The sequence below is a fragment of the Oryx dammah genome, unplaced genomic scaffold (genome assembly GCF_014754425.2).
Source record: "Oryx dammah isolate SB20612 unplaced genomic scaffold, SCBI_Odam_1.1 HiC_scaffold_26, whole genome shotgun sequence".
Lineage (NCBI taxonomy): Eukaryota > Metazoa > Chordata > Mammalia > Artiodactyla > Bovidae > Oryx > Oryx dammah.
The window spans coordinates 20,879,117-20,896,299 of NW_024070210.1; the positions used below are offsets into that span (position 1 = coordinate 20,879,117).

At 39.8% G+C, this 17,183-nt stretch overlaps 1 protein-coding gene and 1 pseudogene across 1 annotated transcript in view; one reads left to right on the forward strand and one right to left on the reverse strand.

Annotated features, from left to right (window-relative positions):
• The window catches only part of LOC120852761 (cytochrome c oxidase assembly protein COX16 homolog, mitochondrial), a 41,175-nt gene that overhangs the window by 20,681 nt on the left and 3,311 nt on the right, over positions 1–17,183 (reverse strand). The window lies entirely within an intron of this gene.
• On the forward strand, positions 3,139–3,508 carry LOC120852762 (annotated as a pseudogene).

Genomic DNA, 17,183 nt, shown 5'->3' on the forward strand with positions numbered 1-17,183 from the left:
CTGAAGCGACTTAGCACACACACACACTTATGCAACAAGAGTCCCCTCAATTTTTAGGGCAAGATTTCTCCTAGTATCAGTTCAGTCGCTCAGCCATGTCCGACTCTCTGTGACCCCATGGACTGTAACACTCCAGATTTCCCTGTCCTTCACCATCTCTCAGAATGTGCTCAAACTCATGTCCATCAAGTTGGTGATGCCATCCAACCATCTCATCCTCTCCTCTTCTCCTCCTGCCTTCAATCTTTTCCAGTGTTGGGATCTTTCCAATGAGTCAGTTCTTCACATCAGGTGATCAAAGTATTGGCGTTTTAGCATCAGTCCATCCAATGAATACTCAGGACTGATTTCATTTAGGATTGACTGGTTTGATCTCTTCACAGTGTAAGGGGCTCTGAAGAGTCTTCAACACTACAGTTCAAAGGCATCAATCCTTCGGCACTCAGCTTTCTTTATGGTCCAACTCTCACATCCATACATGACTACTGGAAAAAACCATAGCTTTGACTATATGGACCTTTGTTGGCAAAGTAATGTCTCTGCTTTTTAATATGCTGTCTAGGTTGGTCATAGCTTTTCTTCCAAGGAGCAAACGTCTTTTAATTTCATGGCTGCAGTCACCATCTGCAGTGATTTTGGAACCCCCCAAAACTAAAGTCTGACACTGTTTCCACTGTTTCCCCATCTATTTCCCATGAAGTGATGGGACCGGATGCCATGATCTTCGTTTTCTGAATGTTGAGCTTTAGGCCAACTTTTTCGCTCTCCACTTTCACTTTCATCAAGAGGCTTTTTAGTTCCTCTTCACTTTCTGCCATAAGGGTGGCATCATCTGCATATCTGAGGTTATTGATATTTCTCCCAGCAATCTTCATTCTAGCCTGTGTTTCTTCCAGTCCAGCGTTTCTCATGATGTACTCTGCATAGAAGTTAAATAAGCAGGGTGACAGTATACAGCCTTGACGTCCTCCTTTTCCTATTTGAAACCAGTCTGTTGTTCCATGGTCTAGTTCTAACTGTTGCTTCCTGACCTGCATACAGATTTCTCAAGAGGCAGGTCAGGTGGTCTGGTATTCCCATCTCTTTCAGAATTTTCCACAGTTTATTGTGATCCACACAGTCAAAGGCTTTGGCATAGTCAATAAAGCAGAAATAGATGTTTTTTTGGAACTCTCTTGCTTTTTCCACGATCCAGTGGATGTTGGCAATTTGATCTCTGGTTCTTCTGCCCTTTCTAAAACCAGCTTGAACATCAGGAAGTTCATGGTTCACGTACTGCTGAAGCCTGGCTTGGAGAGTTTTGAGCATTACTTTACTAGCACGTGAGATGAATGCAATTGTGTGGTAGGTTTTCCCCCAAAGAACAACAATATTAGTAAATTAGTCTCATCTTTTTTCTGTTCTTTTTCAAGAATCAAGGTTCTCCCCCTATGAGTGTCACTTCCTTCTCCTCTCAGTATTTTGTAATAGCACACATGACTGCTATACACAAAAACATATTCGTAGATCAGGTAACTACTGCAGGCAAAATGGCAGGTCTATGCAGTTCCTCACCTTAGTACGTGGACTTTTATAAAGAAGAGAATGGTTTGGCTTCTCAGGTTTTATTGCTAATCAAAACATAGAGAATGAGGTATCATCCCTAAAATTTAGATGCTACATGGATCTTGGTTTACTGGGTTTTTGCTAGAATTCTTAAGCAGATTTGCCAGTATTCTAGTGCCCTTTTTCCTCAACATCAACTAATAACTTTTATTGTTTATTTTTTATTGCTATCTTCATGTTGCTTTTTGCTATTTAAGGAACATTCGTACTGCATGCTTGAATTTATATTAGTAGGTAACCAAGTGCAATTTTGAATGTAACACAGACTTTGGAATTATTGGGGTGGGTGTTCTCTTAATATAGCCCAGGGCCAGAGAAAGAAGGTGCCTCATACTCTAGTTAACTTCAGTTTGCTATAATGGCAATGGCACCCCACTCCAGCACTGTTGCCTGGAAAATCCCATGGACGGAGGAGCCTGGTGGGCTGCAGTCCATGGGGTCGCAAAGAGTCGGACACGACTGAGTGACTTCACTTTCACTTTTCACTCTCATGCATTGGAGAAGGAAATGGCAACCCACTCCAGTGTTCTTGCCTGGAGAATCCCAGGGATGGGGGAGCCTGGTGGGCTGCCATCTATGGGGTCGCACAGAGTTGGACACGACTGAAGCGACTCAGCAGTTGGATTACTAGACAGTTTCAGTCAAAGAGTGCCGCTCCTAATTCTGTCCACCTCCAAGGTAACCCTGCTTTCCACAGGTAATTACATATAACTCTACACACACGTGTATCCCTCAGCATTCTTGCAGCATATAGTGCTTTCCAAACCCTGTGTCCCATTTCTATACCTTTTGATAATATCTGTGCACTACTTTACCATCGACATTGGTTTTCTATTGTTGGGGTAACAAATTGTCACAAACTTAGTGGCTTAAATTTTTTTTTCTATTTTCACAGTTCTGGAGGTCTGAGTCTGATGTGGGTCTCACTGGGCTAAAATCAGGGTGTTGTCGGGGTTGTATTCCTTTCTGCAGGCCCTAAGAGAGACTCTCTCTCCTTGCTTTCCCTGGCTTCTGGAGGCCACTCACTTTCATAGGCTTTTGGCCACTTCCTTTACCTGCAAAGCCAACCATGGAAGTTAAGCCCTTCTCATATCTTGTTGCATCACTCTGACCTTTTCTTCTGCCTCCCCTTTCCACTTTTAAAGACCCAGGTGATTACACTAGGGCCACTAGATCATCAAGGATAATTTTCTTATTTGAAGAACAGCTGTTTACTATCTAAATTCCACCTCTTAATTCCTTTTTGCTGCATAAGATAACCTATTCACAGTTTCCAGTGATTAGAATGTGGACATCTCTGGGCAGAGGGGAAGTGGGTGAGAAGAGGAATTATTTTTCCACAAGAATATTTTTATTATTTTGGAGAAGTCTGAGCATACCACCTATTCTGAGCATAACACCTATTCTGAGCACACCACCAATAGGATAGGGAAAACGTAGAAATATCTCACAAATATTGATCATCATCATTAAAATCTTCCATTAAGAAGTAAGGCCTCTTAGCTCTTGGGCTCAGACCTAGGTTGCATTAACATGGCAAAACGCACCAAGAAGGTCGGAATTGTGGGCAAATACAGGACCCATTAAGGTGCCTCCCTCAGGAAAATGGTGAAGAAAATTGAAATCAGCCAGCATGCCAAGTATACCTGCTCCTTCTGTGGCAACGCCAAGATGAAGAGATGAGCTGTGGGCATTTGGAACTGTGGTTCCTGCATGAAAACTATAGCTGGTGGGGCCTGGACCTACACACCACTTCTGGTGCCACAGTAAAGTCTGCCATCAGAAGACTGAAGGAATTGAAGGACCAGGTGAAGCACCACCATTTGATGATATTGCCAGCCTATAATAAATGGGTTAATTTATGTAACAACAACAACAACAAAAAGAAGGCCTCTTAAATATGTTTGAACGATAAATGACACACAATTGATATGTATCAATTCACTGAAACACATACTGATGTTAAGTATTTAATATCATATTTGTAGAACCATCTATAGTTCAGTTCAGTTGCTCAGTCATGTCCGACTCTTTGCAACCCCATGAACCGCAGCACGCCAGGCCTCCCTGTCCATCACCAACTCCTGGAGTTCACTCAAACCTATGTCACTGTGTCAGTGATGCCATCCAACCATCTCATCCTCTGTTGTCCCCTTCTCCTCCTGCCCTCAATCTTTCCCAGCATCAGTGTCTTTTCAAATGAGTCAGATCTTCGCATCAGGTGGCCAAAGTACTGAAGTATCAGCTTCAGCATCAGTCCCTCCAGTGAACACCCAGGACTGATCTCCTTTAGAATGGACTGGTTGGATCTCCTTGGAGTCCAAGGGACTCTCAAGAGTCCTCTCCAACACCACAGTTCAAAAGCATCAATTTTTTGATGCTCATCTTTCTTTATAGTCCAACTCTCACATCCATACATGACCACTGGAAAAACCATAGCCTTGACTAGACAGACCTTTGTTGACAAAGTAATGTCTCTGCTTTTTAATATGCTGTCTAGGTTGGTCATAACTTTCCTTCCAAGGAGCAAGCATCTTTTAATTTCATGGCTGCAGTCACCATCTGCAGTGATTTTGGAGCCCAGAAAAGTAGTCAGCCACTGTTTCCACTGTTTCTCCATCTATTTCCCATGAAGTGATGGGACTGGATGCCATGATCTTAGTTTTCTGAATGTTGAGCTTCAAGCCAACTTTTTCACTCTCCTCTTTCACTTTCATCAACAGGCTTTTTAGTTCTTCTTCACTTTCTGCCATAAGGGTGGCGTCATCTGCATACCTGAGGTTATTGATATTTCTCCCAGCAATCTTGATTCCAGCTTGTGCTTCATCCAGTCCAGCATTTCTCATGATGTACTCTGCATAGAAGTTAAATAAGCAGGGTGACAATATACAGCCTTGACATACTCCTTTTCCTATTTGGAATCAGTCTGTTGTTCCATGTCCAGTTCTAACTGTTGCTTCCTGACCTGCATACAGGTTTCTCAAGAGGCAGGTCAGGTGGTCTGGTATTTCCATCTCTCTCAGAATTTTCCAGTTTATTGTGATCCACACAGTCAAAGGCTTTGGCATAATCAATAAAGCAGAAATAGATGTTTTTCTGGAACTCTCTTGCTTTTTGCATGATCCAGCGGATGTTGGCAATTTGATCTCTGGTTCCTCTGCCTTTTCTAAAACCAGCTTAAACATCTAGAAGTTCACAGTTCACATATTGCTGAAACCTGGCTTGGAGAATTTTGAGCATTACTTTACTAGCATGTGAGATGAGTGCAATTGTGCGGTAGTTTAAGCATTCTTTGGCATTGCCTTTCTTTGGGATTGGAATGAAACCTGACCTTTTCTAGTCCTGTGGCCACTGCTGAGTTTTTCAAATTTGCAGACACATACAAGTTACCACTTAACACTAAAACTTTTTTCAACCTTAATAGCATCCAAAGAAACATGAATCAGTGAGATCTCTCCTTTTTTAATTTTGCCATGCCAGGTCTTTAGTTGTGGCATGCAAACTCTTAGCTGTGGCATCTGGGATCTAGTTCCTAGACCAGGGATCAAACCCCAGCTCCCTGCATTGGGGGTGTGGAGTCTTCGCCACTGGATCAATAGGAAGTCCCTCAACGAGATCTTAAATAGTATTCTGTAGCTAGCTATAAAGATTAAAACATTATGATCACCCACAAAGTTAGTGAGCAGTATGAAAAGGCAAAAAGATATGACACTGATAGATGAACTCTCCAAGTCGGTAGGTGCCCAACAAGCTACTGGAGAAGAGTGGAGATATAGCTCCAGAAAGAATGAAGAGGCTGAGCCAAAGCAAATACAAAGCCCAGCTGTGGATGTCACTGGTGACGGAAGTAAAGTCCAATGCTATAAAGAACAATACTGCACAGGAACTTGGAATATTAGGCCCATGAATCAAGGTAAATTGGAAGTGGTCAAACAGGCGATGACAAGAGTAAACATTGACACCTTAAGAATTAGTGAACTAAAATGGACTGGAATGGGTGAATTTAACTCAGATGAGCATTATATCTACTACTGTGGGCAAGAATCCCTTAGAAGAAATGGAGTAGCCCTCATAGTCAACAAAAGAGTCTGAAATGCAGTACTTGGAAGCAATCTCAAAAATAACACAATGATATATTTTCATTTCTAAGGCAATCTATTCAATATCACAGTAATCCAAGGCTATGCCCAAATCAGTAATGTCGAAGAAGCTCAAGTTGAATGACTCTTTTCATCATAGGGGAATGGAATGCAAAAGTAGGAAGTCAAGAAACATATGGAGTAACAGGCAAGTTTGGCCTTGGAGTACAGAATGAAGCAGGGCAAAGGCTAGTAGAGTTTTGCCAAGAGAATGCACTGGTCATAGCAAACAACCTCTTCCAACAACACAAGAGATGACTACACATGGACATCACCAGATGGTCAACCAAAATCAGACTGATTATATTCTTTGCAGCCAAAGATGGAGAAGCTCTATACAGTCAGCAAAAAAGACTGGGAGCTATCTGTGGCTCAGATCATGAACTCCTTATTGCCAAATTCAGGCTTAAATTGAAGAAAGTAGGGAAAACCACCAGACCATTAAGGTTTGGTCTAAATCAAATCCCTACGATTATACAGGAGAAGTGACAAATAGATACAAGGGATTAGATCTGGCAGACAGAGTGCCTGAAGAACTATGGATGGAGGTTCATAACATTGTACAGGAGGCAGTGATCAAAACCATCCTCCAGAAAAAGAAATGCAAAAAGGTAAAATGGTTGTCTGAGGAGGCCTTACAAATAGCTGAGAAAAGAAGAGAAGTGAAAGGCAAAGGAGAACAGGAAAGATATACCCATCTGAATGCAGAGTTCCAAAGAATATCAGGGAGAGATAAGAAAGCCTTCCTCAGTGATCAATGCAAAGAAACAGAGGAAAATAATACAATGGGAAAAACTAGAGATCTCCTCAAGAAAATTAGAGATACCAAGGGAACATTTCGTGCTAAGATAGGCACAATAAAGAACAGAAACAGTATGGACCTAACAGAAGCAGAAGATATTAGGAAGAGGTGGCAAGAATACACAGAAGAACTATACAAAAAAGATCTTAATAACCCAGATAACCACGATGGTGTGATCATTCACCTAGAATCAGACATCTTGGAATGCAAAGCCACATGGGCCTTAGGAAGGATCACTACAAACAAAGCTAGTGGAGGTGATAGAATTCCAGCTGAGTTATTTCAAATCCTAAAAGATGATGCTGTGAAAGTTGCACTCAATATGTCAGCAAATTTGGAAAACTCAGCAGTGGCCACAGGACTGGAAAAGATCAGTTTTCATTCCAATCGCAAAGAAAAGCAATGCCAAAGAATGTTCAAACTATCACACAATTGCAGTCATCTCACAGGCTACCAAACTAATGCTCAAAATTCTCCAAACTAGGCTTCAAAAGTACATGAACCGACAACGTCCAGATGTTCAAGCTGGATTTAGAAAAGGCAGAGGAACCAGAGATCAAAATGCCAACATCTGCTGGATCATAGAAAAAGCAAGAGAATTCCAGAAAAACATCTAATTCTGCTTTGTTGACTACGCTAAAGTCTTCGACTGTGTAGATCACAACAAACTATGGAAAATTCTTCAAGAGATGGGAATACCATACAACTATACCTGCCTCCTGAGAAATCTGTACCCAGGTCAAGAGGCAACAGGTAGAAATGGACATGGAACAACGGACTGGTTCCAAATTGAGAAAGAAGTACGTCAAGGCTGTATATTGTCACCCTGCTTATTTAACTTATATGCAGAGTACATCATGTGAAATCCCAGGCAGGAAGAAGCACAAGCTTGAATCAAGATTGCTGGGAAATATCAACAACCTCAGATATGCAGATGATACCACCCTTAGAGCATAAAGTGAAGAGGAACTCAGAAGCCTCTGATGAAAGTGAAAGAGGTGAGTGAAAAGCTGGCTTAAAACTCAACATTCAGAAAACTAAGATCATGGCATCAGGTCCCATCACTTCAGTGCAAATAGATGGGGAAAGAATGGAAACAGTGACAGACTGTATTTTCTTGGGCTCCAAAATCACTGTAGATGGTGGCTGCAGCTGTGAAACTAAAAGATGCTTGCTCCTTGGAAGAAAAGCTATGACTGAGCTAGAGAACATATTAAAAAGCAGAGACATTACTTTGCCAACAAAGGTTGGAATAGTCAAAGCTATGGTTTTTCCAGTAGTCATGTATGGATATGAAAGTTGGACCATAAATAAAGCTGAGCACTGAAGCACTGAAGCTTTTAAACACTGGTGTTGGAGAAGACTCCTGAGAGTAGCTTGGACTGCAAGGAGATCAAAACGAGTCAATCCTAAAGGAAATCAGTCCTGAGTAATCATTGTATGAACTGATGATGATGCTGAAGCTTCAATACTTTGGTCACCTGATGCGAAGAGCTGAGTCACTGGAAAAGACCCTGATGCTAGGTGGGAAAGATTTAAGGCAAGAGAAGAAGGGGACAACTGAGGATGAGATGGTTGGATGGTATCACTAACTCAACGGACATGAGTTTGAGCAAGCTCCAGTAGTTGGTGTTGGACAGGGAAGCCTGTCATGCTGCAGTTCATGTGATCGCAAAGAGTTGGAAAAAACTGAGCAACTGAACTGAAGTGAAGAGAATGAAGTTAGTGAAAATGTACAGAAACAGATGCTCATTCACATAATTAAGTTATGAATTAATTGAATGGGAATTCAATAAACTTATCAAAATTTAAATGAATATCCTTTTTGACCTAACATTTGGACCTCTGCAAAGTAATAGATGTTCTTTATGATATTATCTGTAATTCTGAAGAAAAGAAAAAGAGATAACCTGTATGTTAAAAAAAAAAGCACTGATGTTTATAACTTATGATATATCTACATATTAGGCTAATACCCATCCCTTTAAAAACGTATGGGTAGAGGACTTCTAGTTCTGGCCAATATGGAGTACCTTCATCCCACCCAACTACTTACTCTTATCAAATAGAGGAAGACTTTAAAGTGGAAAGATAACAGACTGCTTAGTAAAGTGAACTCGCTCAATTGTGTCCGACTCTTTGCGACCCCATGGACTGTAGCCCACCAGGCTCCTCTGTCCATGGGAGTCTCCAGGCAAGAATACTGCAGTGGGTTGCCATTTCCCTCTAGGGACCCTATATATAAGAAATGAGATGAAGCAGTCACTTGGATTCTGGATAGTCCTTCATTTCCTATTGCATAGAAATCTTTTGGTATATATTAATAGCAAAGTGTATTTAAAAACAAAGTCTTTTGTGGCATAGACAGATTATCCCAGTCCTCTACAAAGTTACTTCTTGGTTTTGGATCTGATATACTTGTGGACAGGATTTGAGAACCAGATGATATTCCTGGAGGAGTACCATGCTTCTGAAGAAGCATTCTTACTATAAAAATTATATCTATGTAAGTGGATGAGAAATATAATCCTTTTTATTAACAAGTTTCTTGTTCTACTTGAAAGTCATTTACATAGAAGCTGTTGGGACACATGGACCAAATAGCAGCTACTGAAGAAATCCTTTTGAACAACAGTGGAATTTAAATGGCTTGGAGGATGATGACATTTCTGAAAGACTGAAAAAAGACTAAATTCCCTTATCAATTCTTTCACAAGATCAGGTTTCTCCAAAATTTACCATGTCCCATTCCTGCACTCTCTTCCTCAGTTTTCCCTGCTCTTCCCTACTGCCATCCCTTTTCTTGTTGGTCTTCCTGTTTAGCAGTAGCAATAGCCCTACTTTCCCAGGAGCAGCTCTAGAATGTAGCTTTATTGGTATCAGTAATACAAGTGCAGTGCATGGGCCCATCAGCAACAATGGCCTGGTCTGCCTTAGACCATTTGTGGACCTAAGTTTGCTCTAGCTTCATTGCTACTGTGGTTGGCTCTCTGGCTTTCCCAGAGTTTGTGAGCAGCTTTAATTACTCAGCATCCATTCCATACTTGAAAGCAAGAACTTAACACTTGCATAACATTTATAAAATATGTATTAGATGATAGGATCTGGTACTGCAGAAATGAACAAGACACACAGCCATTTTTGTCAAAGAATTCACAGTAGAGTTGGGCAGAACTGACAACTAAAGAAAATAACTAAAGGACTTCTACTACCAATAGTGATAGACTACGTAATTCAGATCAAACTCTGAGAAAACTAGACCATCTAGATAGAATGTATAGTAAGAAATCTACTTTAAGGCATAAAATATGTAACAAGATAGAGAATAATTATCAGGCTGAGAACAGAGAGAAGAAAGGAATTCAGAGTTGAGCATGGCATTTAGTGTTGTTTTTCCTTGAGAGTATTTCTGCCATGAGCTCAATGTTTTTAACTCCTCCAAATTCATCTTGAAACCTAATCCCTATTGTGATGGATTTTAGAGGTGGTTTTGGGAGTTGATTAGTCATGAAAGTGGAGCCTTCATGAATGGAATTACTGCCTTTGTATGGGACGCTCAAGAGAGCCCTCTTGCTCCTTCTTGCTACGTGAGGTTATAGCTAGAAAACTCTGTGAGCCAGGAACTGGGCTCTTACCAGACACTGAATCTGTTGGCACTGTGGTCTTGGACTTCTCAGCTCAGAACTGTAAGAAATAAATTACTGTTGTAAATAAGCCACCCAGTGTATGGCATTTGGTTATAGCAGCCAGAATGGACTAAATCAATTTCTGCTTTTAAAAGTGCAGCTGACTGACACTTATAGGAACTTCAGCCCAGAATCCATTCACTTCGTAAACCAGTTGCAAATTTCTTAAAATATTAAACATAGAGTTGCCATATGACTCAGCAATTCATATACCCAAGAGAAATTAAAACATCCACACAAAACCTAGTACATACATATGCACAGCAGCAATATTTATAATAACCAAAGTGGAAATAATCCAAATGCCATTAACTGATAAATAAATAAGAATGTATATCCATTTGATGGAATACTAATAACAATAAGAAAGAATAAAGTATTGACACATGCTACGACACAATGAAGCTTGAAAATATGCTAATTGAAGGAAGCTAGTCACAAAAGACCACATACTGCGCTATTCTTTTTATGAAAAGTCTAGAAAAAGCAAAGCCTGGAAACCAAAAGTAGATTAGAGTACTCTAGGGAACTGCTAATCTACTTTTGGTTTCCAGGCTTTGCTTTTTCTAGACTTTTCATAAAAAGAATAGCACAGAATGTGGTCTTTTGTGACTAGATTCAGAGAAGGCACTGGCAAGCCACTCCAGTACTCTTACCTAGAATATCCCATGGATGGAGGAGCCTGGTAGGCTGCAGTCCATGGGGTCACTGAGAGTCGGGCACGACTGAGTGACTTCACTTTCGCTTTTCACTTTCACGCAATGGAGAAGGAAATGGCAACCCACGCCAGTGTTCTTGCCTGGAGAATCCCAGAGACAGAGGAGCCCAGTGGGCTGCCATCTATGGGGTTGCACAGAGTTGGACACGACTGAAGCGACTTTGCAGCAGCAGAGTACTCTTGCCTGGAAAATCCCATGGACAGAGGAGCCTGGTAGGCTGCAGTCCATGGGGTCACTAAGAGTTGGGCACGACTGAGCGACTTCACTTTTGCTTTTCACTTTCATACATTGGAGAAGGAAATGGCAACCCACTCCAGTATTCTTGCCTGGAGAATTCCAGAGACAGAGGAGCCTAGTGGGCTGCCGTCTATGGGGTTGCACAGAGTCGGACACAACTGAAGCGACTTAGCAGCAGCAGCAGTAGAGTTGGGAAGGGAGTAAGGAATGAGTACTACTTGGAACAGGATTTCTTTATGGCATAAAGTTGTTTGGATAAAATTGTTCTATAATTAGATTATGGTGAAAGTTGCAGAACTCTACAAGTATACTAAAACTCTTGAACTGTAAGTATGCTTTAAACAGGTGAATTTTATGGCATGTAATTATATCTCACTGTTTTTTAAAAATCTAATTATTTCAATCCCTGAATTTGGATCAAAATATTTTGGATTGCTATTGCCCCTGAGCACTGGCAGAAGGAAAAAAAAGGAAATGCTCTCTGGATAATGAAAATGTCATCTTGGGCCAGAAATTAATTCTGATTCTGCAATATACAGTATTCAATAAAAGTTTTTAAATAGCTAGGAACACAAAGAGATAAGGTAACATAAACAAGAACCGGCAGAAAGAACAAATATTAGATCTGTGGGGACTCTAGCTATTAGAGCTAGCTAATTATTATATTAGGCACAGACTTAGAAAACTATGCTTAATAGATTTAAGATAAAAGACAAGATTTTAAGTTTTGGCAAAGAACTGGAAGCTATAAAAGACATAGTAAGTTTGAAAAAGAACCAAACTGAATTCTAATATGAAAAATATAATGACAAGTGTTTAAGATTCAGTAGATAGAAACAGTAAGAAATGAAACACAACTGAATAGAGAATTACTAAACTGAAAGAAAGTTCTGGAAAAAAAAAATCCAGAATAAAACATGGAGACATGAAAGGATTAAGACAGTGATGAGAGGGTTAAGAAAGAGACAGTGATGAGAGGGTTAAATATAAAGAGGTGGTGGTTTAGTTGCTAAGTCATGTCTGACTCTTGCGATCCCATGGACTGTAGCCTGCCAGACTCCTCTTCTCCAGACGAGAACACTGGAGTGGGTTGCCATTTCCTTCTCCAGAGGATCTTCCCGACCCAGGAATCAAACCTGCATTGCAGGCAGATTCTTTACCCACTGAGCTATGAGGGAAGCCCAAATAAAAAGAGGATGCTGTGAGAAAATCTAACTTACATACAATTGAAGTTCTAGGACACAAATAAAAAATGAATGGAACAAAAGCAACATTTGAACAAAACAATGGTGAGAATTTGCCAAATCTCATGAAAGATAAGCTGCAAACTCAAAAAATGCTATAAGCTACACACAGAATAGACATAGCTGTGGTAGTAGTAGTAATGATAATAATAATAACAACAATAAGATAAATACACATCATAGAAAATTTGCCAAAAGCAGTGAAAAGGAAAATAACCATGAAAGCAATCAGGGGAAATTTTTTAGGTCACCTCACTTACTAATAGTGTTAGGGGAAGCACACTGATTGAAACCGCCCATCCTGGCCAGGCACCATAGTAACCAGTTGCCTGAGTTGTTTTATGACAGGAGACCCTGATAAGGAGTACGGAACTAATAAACCACCACCAACCGGAAGAGTTTGGGAAAGGTCGAAAGGAGACACCGCGTGTCTGTCCACTTTCCAGAATCACTCTTGCTAGCATCCATCTTGGCTGAGTGATGTGTGCACCACCAGGAAAGACTCTGAATTAGAATGATTGGCCAAAGACTACCCAGAAACTAATCCCATCACCATAAAACCCAATACTGTGAGCCACATGGCAGAGCAGTTCTCCTGGGTTCCCTTACCCTAAGGCTCTCCACCCGGATGCCCTTTCCCAATAAAATCTCTTGCTTTGTCAGCACATGTGTCTCCTCAGACAATTCATTTCTGAGTGTTAGACAAGAGCCCAGTTTCGGGCCCTTCCTGCAACAATAGTACTAAAAATGGAGAGGAAATTTTTTATTTTGATTCAAGATTATAGAAATCCTACCCAAAAAATGTCAGGCTTAATGGTGAAATGTTGAAATCATTCCCTTTAAGATCAGATCAAGGATTTGCACAGAATTCTTACTCTTACCACTTCTATTCAACAATGTACCAGAAGTCCTAGCCAATCCAGTAAGGCATGAAAATGAAAACAATTGGTGAAAGATTGGAAAGAAAATTTTAAATGTCATTATTTGAATGTGATTGTTTGTATGAAAAATCCAAAAGCCTTCACAAATGAGTTATTAGAATTGATAACTTAGTTTAACAAGTTTGTAAGATGTAAGGTCAACAAAGATCAATTGTATTTCTATACACCAGGGTAAAAAAATTGAAAGTTTCAGAAACAATTTATAATAGCTTAAAAGTATCCAAGTTTTACATTGAATAAAAGTATTCAAGACTATTTCACAGAAAAAAAATATTTTCTGAGGTTAAAGTGACTGAAAATAAATGTAATGATAATCCATGTCATGGGTTAGAGGATTCAGAATCATAAAGATATAATCTTGCTCCAGCTTGGTGTAAAAAATTAATGCAACCCAATCAAAGTTTCAACAGCCATTTTGTAAAACCTGAGATGATTCTCAAGTTTATGTTGGAAGTTTAAAGGGCCAAGATTTACCCAAGATCCTAATTAAGGTATGTGTGTAAGGACAGGGCTTCCCAGGTAGCGTGAGCCGTAAAGAACCTGTCTGCCAACAGAGGACACAGAAGAAATGTGGGTTTGATCCCTGGGTTGAGAAGATCTCCTATTCTTGTCATGGACAGAGGAGCCTGTTGGGCTACAGTCCATAGGGTTGAAAAGAGTTGGACACGACTGAAGCAACTTAGCATGCACACAGGCATGTATATGACATGATCCTCTACAAAGAAAACCCTAAAGACTCCACCAGAAAATTACTAGAGCTAATCAATGAATATAGTAAAGTTGCAGGATATAAAATCAACACACAGAAATCCCTTGCATTCCTATACACTAATAATGAGAAAGTAGAAAGAGGAATTAAGGAAACAATTCCATTCACCATTGCAATGAAAAGAATAAAATACTTAGGAATATATCTACCTGAAGAAACTAAAGACCTATATATAGAAAACTATAAAACACTGATGAAAGAAATCAAAGAGGACACTAATAGATGGAGAAATATACCATGTTCATGGATCGGAAGAATCAATATAGTGAAAATGAGTATACTATCCAAAGCACTTTACAAATTCAATGCAATCCCTATCAAACTACCAGTGATATTTTTCACAGAACTAGAACAAATAATTTCCCGATGTGTATGGAAATACAAAAAACCTCGAACAGCCAAAGCAATCTTGAGAAAGAAGAATGGAACTGGAGGAATCAACTTGCCTGACTTCAGGCTCTACTACAAAGCCACAGTCATCAAGACAGTATGGTACTGGCACAAAGACAGAAATATAGATCAATGGAACAAAATAGAAAGCCCAGAGATAAATCCACACACATATGGACACCTTATCTTTGACAAAGGAGGCAAGAATATACAATGGAGTAAAGACAATCTCTTTAACAGGTAGTGCTGGGAAAACTGGTCAACCACTTATAAAAGAATGAAACTAGATCACTTTCTAACACCACACATAAAAATAAACTCAAAATGGATTAAAGATCTAAACATAAGACCAGAAACTATAAAACTCCTAGAGGAGAACATAGGCAAAACACTCTCCAACGTAAATCACAGCAGGATCCTCTATGACCCACCTCCCAGAATCCTGGAAATAAAAGCAAAAATAAACAAATGAGATCTAATTAAAATTAAAAGCTTCTGTACAACAAAGGAAAATATAAGCAAGGTGAAAAGACAGCCTTCTGAATAGGAAAAAATAATAGCAAATGAAGCAACTGACAAACAACCAATCTCAAAAATATACAAGCAACTTATGCAGCTCAATTCCAGAAAAATAAACAACCCAATCAAAAAATGGGCCAAAGAACTAAATAGACATTTCTCCAAAGAAGACATGAGGATGGCTAACAAACACATGAAAAGATGTTCAACATCACTCATTATTAGAGAAATGCAAATCAAGACCATAATGAGGTACCACTTCACACCAGTCAGAATGGCTGCGATCCAAAAGTCTGTAAGCAATAAATGCTGGAGAGGGTGTGGAGAAAAGGGAACCCTCTTGCACTGTAGGTGGGAATGCAAACTAGTACAGCCACTATGGAGAACAGTGTGGAGATTCCTTAAAAAATTGCAAATAGAACTGCCTTATGACCCAGCAATCCCCCAAGGAAACCAGAATAGAAAGAGACACATGTACCCCAATGTTCACTGCAGCACTGTTTATAATAGCCAGGACATGGGAACAACCTAGATGTCCATCAGCAGATGAATGGATAAGAAAGCTGTGGTACATATACACAATGGAGTATTACTCAGCCATTAAAAAGAATACATTTGAATCAGTTCTAATGAGATGGATGAAACTGGAGCCGATTATACAGAGTGAAGTAAGCCAGAAAGAAAAACACCAATACAGCATACTAACACATATATATGGAATTTAGAAAGATGGTAATGATGACCCTGTATGCGAGACAGCAAAAGAGACACAGATGTGTAGAGTGGACTTTTGGACTCTGAGGGAGAGGGAGAGGGTGGGATGATTTGGGAGAATGGCATTGAAACATGTATACTATCATGTAAGAAACGAATCGCCAGTCTATGTCTGATGCAGGATACAGGATGCTTGGGGCTGGTGCATGGGGATGATCCAGAGAGATGATATGGGGTGGGAGGTGGGAGGGGGGTTCATGTTTGGGAACTCATGTACACCCATGGTGGATTCATGTCAATGTATGGCAAAACCAATACAGTATTGTAAAGTAAAATAAAGTAAAAATTAAAATTAAAAAAAAAGGATAACAGACAAAATTTTAAATAATAGTCCAGAAAAAAAAAACATACAGAGGTCAACACCAAATTTGCCCAATAAATAAATGAGTAAATAAATTTTTTAAAAAGGCACAAAGTAAAGGAATATCTTATAAATATGTAGTGCTGGGACAAAGAAATAATAACATAGCAAAAAAGTAAAATCTTGACTGCTAGTCTACACATGTAAAATCAACATTCCATTAGCTGTACATCTACATGTAAAATTTGTTTAGCTTTAGATAACATGTTAATTCAGAGCAGAAAAATAATTCTTAGGTGGGACATATTGTTTGGCCTCACTGTGCATTAGGCACATGGACTTGCATTCGGAAACAACATGACTCCCCTGACCTGATTCCACAGATTTTTTTAATTGTTTTCTCTTAATGGAAACTCCCATTTCCTCTGTTTTCTGCCTTCCTGCATATTAAGGTTTCCTCATTCTTCTTCTTTTTTTTTTAGACAGCATGGCTCTTTTCAGTTTATTACGTGAAGGAATTAACACTGACATAACACGTGAAGCCCCAGTACAATTACACAATCCATGAGAACTCCTGTTATTTCTCCCCATTTCACTGTGAGTTGTGTTTCTTTCTTTCCCCCAACTGAACTGGGTCTTCATTTCAGCACTCAGGCTTTCTCTAGTAGCAGTGCATGGGTTCTAGAGCACATGTGCTCAGTAGTTTCAGTGCATGGGCCAAGTTGCTTCTCAGCCTGTGGGATCCTAGTTCCCCAACCAGGGATCATACGCTGATGTCCCCTGATTTGAAAAGTGGATTCCCAACCATGGGACAACCAGGGAAATAGCACAGTGAGCTCTTTGAAGGCTATGCATGTGTGTGTGCTAAGTCGCTTCAGTTGTGCCCAACTCTGGCTCCTCTGTCCATGGAATTTTTCAAGCAAGAATACTGGAGTGGGTTGCCATTTCCCACTCCAAAATTAAACTAGTCCAAGTTAAAAGCAGACCCCAAATGGTTATATTAATACAAGTTGTGAGGTTTTTAAACTTGTGACAAGGGACAGAAAGGAAATTCTAC